This window comes from Dipodomys spectabilis, unplaced genomic scaffold (assembly GCF_019054845.1).
Source record: "Dipodomys spectabilis isolate Male_0828 unplaced genomic scaffold, ASM1905484v1 ptg000533l, whole genome shotgun sequence".
Classification (NCBI taxonomy): domain Eukaryota; kingdom Metazoa; phylum Chordata; class Mammalia; order Rodentia; family Heteromyidae; genus Dipodomys; species Dipodomys spectabilis.
Genome location: NW_024871210.1, coordinates 4,289,329 through 4,292,185, shown reverse-complemented (window position 1 = coordinate 4,292,185; position 2,857 = coordinate 4,289,329).

Genomic DNA, 2,857 nt, shown 5'->3' with positions numbered 1-2,857 from the left:
ATTCATGTAAATGGAATTCCTCTGTACAGCAACTTTACAATAAAACTTTTTTAAAAAAAACATATGCTGAGTATTTTAAGATTGCGAGGTTTTTTTTCCCTGTTGGAAATAGAAGTAGATAAAATTATACTGCCTGGTGAAATTTGTGAAATCACAAATTTTAGAAAATATTCCACAGCCTGTTGCCCCACCCAACAATCATCCCACACCCTTTCAAAGAAATGTCATACAAAGCAAAATTGCTGACAAGTTGTTTACTGTGTTAATGTGTATATAACCGATCCTTTCTTTTTTGCGGGAATGTGGGGTCCAGTCGTGGGGCCTGAACTCTGGCACTGTGCCCTGTCCCTCAGCTCTTCAGCTCCAGGCTAGAGCTCGACCATTTGATCCACAGTGACAACTCCGGCTTTTTTCTGTTTGCTTATGTGCTGAGGAATCGAACCCAGAGCCTCAGGCATGCAAGGCAAGCACTCTACCACTGAGCCAACTTTCCCACCCCCTATATTCAAACCTTTCTATGTGTCAGTTTCTTCATGTAATTCTCTCATGCATATTTATGAAGCATTTGGTTGGGCATGGTGCAATCTTGTTTCAACTTATGCCTCCTTGGTTGTAAAAACAAAATTTTTGTTACATTAATTTGGGAAGCATGAATGTTCCCGTTATTTTAATGTGATCAACCCAAACGTACATATATGCAATTTGGCACCTTGCCATAAAGTTTAAAGTAAATCATTATTTGCATGACTTCTGCCTATACTCCTCACTTCTTATCATGCAATTAGAATAACTATTAATTTCTCTAACACATAGAGAGCCTACACATATTGATATTCACTTTCACCAGAGTTCTGATGATACAGGTAAGTTAAAAACAATTTTTAAGAAGAGCCAGTCTTTAGAAACTCCTAATGTTTCACTGTCCAATTGTAATATTCACATCAACAGATATTAATTTATTTATGAAAATAAAACTAATTCTACACAGTTCTATATCTCTCCCTATTTTCACTATGTATGTGACATTAATACTTTAAAAATTTGCATGTTTCACATGTATAAAGATTAAACACAGGGGCATCGTTATGCATGACACATTTGTTGTTATTATGTTAAAGACTTTACTTCATATCACTTAAAATTTTTTTGAATATTGATATAATTCCTGATTAATTCATCTTCATATTCTCATCCAAGTACACAGATCGCTTCACGCTGTGATGTGCAAGAGCTTAGGAAATGAGCAGATGAATACAGTAGTCCCATAAAATCATGAATAAAGTACTTCCAAAGCTAGTAAAATTTTATTGGATTTCTTCATCACATCCTGATTTTTGAAAGTCTGTAATTCCTGAGAATACACTCGGTTTTATCAATGTGATGTATTTCCAAAAGATTTATAAAACTCTGTGGAGGCTTGTGTGTTCACCATGATGCTAGTGTGAAAAGTTAGACCTAAAACATTGAACTTATGCAATGACTAGTGTGAAAATAATATTGTATGACAAATAAAAATGGGGGAACCTGTGTAACAGCAATACTCTCAAGACAATGTGTTGGATAGGATCTGTACAACATTAGGGGCTATGGGAAAGAGAGAGAAAAATGAGAATGGGGGTAACAATTTCAACAAGGATTGGACTCATTACTTGTGTAACTATACCCCAACTTAGGTCACTATGACAATAAAATTTAAATAAGAAAGAAAAAATCGATGGAAACACTAGTATTACATATCACATCTTCACATTTTGATACAGATGATTATAACTATATATATATATATATATATATATCAATCAGTTCTTTGAATTCTAATTTTGCAATTAGCTTCTTTTTGCATATACAAAATGAACAGAGGAAAATGAATTTTAGGCTAATTAAACAACTGTTTTTTAGAATTGTATCTATAACAATCTCAATGAATATCCTTATCTGTTATTTCCTGATTACAGAAGTTATGGTAAGGTCTTTTACACATATAAAAATATGGTTTTGTTAACAGTGAATAGTATTCTTCCATTTATGTATTATTCTTTAGTACCAAATTACCAATTAAAAAAATTGAAGTTGTACAGAAATTTCATATGCATATGTATGCTCCACTCTCAATGCACACTGATAATGGACCGAGAACTTTCAACGCAAGTTTTAAACATGAATAAACTGCCTGGATTTTGACAGAATTATTCTATCACGGGTGATTACTGAGTAAATGGTGAAAGATGTATGATCGCTTTAGATTGCAGTAATTACTCCTAGAAAAATACGAGCTACCAATAGAACACATGCCAAATATTTTCATAAGGTGATTTATGAAAACCTCTATACTGTATACTATGTGGTGAAATTTATAAATTTTACAAAGCATTTTACAGCCCAATACAAGTATGGGCAAGTTCAACTTTCACCCACACACACCACCAAAAAGAATGGTATATAAAACAAAGTTCCTGAGTTCTTTAGCCAGTTATGAATCACGATTTTAACACTATATCTGTTACTTTCTTTTATTTTATTGTCACTTGAATGAATTACTGCTTATATTAAAGATAATAAACTATACCAAATTTTGGATGAACATTCCACTTTAATAAAAGTGCATTGTTGTTTTTAGTATTGTTATTTTTTCTTTTTGTCTTAGGCCAATTTTGTTTCCAAACAACAATGTAATCTTCTCAATTCATAACATTTGTTGTGTATTTCAAATCAGAATGTATTGTTCAGGAAGTTTTCAGAGGATTAAGACATTCTGAATATTAATACAGGTGAAGTTTACATTATATTTACTTAATTGCTTTTCACTTTTCTTCATAAATCAAATTCCACCCTTGAGAATATTAAAAAAAGATCATCA